A 404-nucleotide genomic window follows, 5' to 3' on the forward strand; every position below is an offset into this window, starting at 1 on the left:
CCTATTCAACTCTAAGACTTTGCAATTGCAAGGCTTTAGACATTATTGTCAAAGCAAATAATAGAGGAGAGGAGAAAGAGATAGAAAGCAATAACTGTTTCTTTAATTTCTCATATATCAAACCATAAAAGATAGGGATACTCCGATAAAGATGATTAAAATATCTTTTTTTAAAGATATTTGTTATTAACTAAAATTTAATACATATAATTGATTAAATTATATTATTTTTGTCAAAATTAGATCAGACAAATTAATTTGGTCAAAAAATCGATAAACCAAATCTTGAACTGATTTAAATTAATATATTTTTATAAAAAATGACTACAATAACCTTATTATAGAAAATGACTAAAATATTTTTATTATATATTTTTTAAATTTTAAAAATCCTAAATACTAAC

The sequence above is a fragment of the Arachis ipaensis genome, chromosome B07 (genome assembly GCF_000816755.2).
Source record: "Arachis ipaensis cultivar K30076 chromosome B07, Araip1.1, whole genome shotgun sequence".
Classification (NCBI taxonomy): domain Eukaryota; kingdom Viridiplantae; phylum Streptophyta; class Magnoliopsida; order Fabales; family Fabaceae; genus Arachis; species Arachis ipaensis.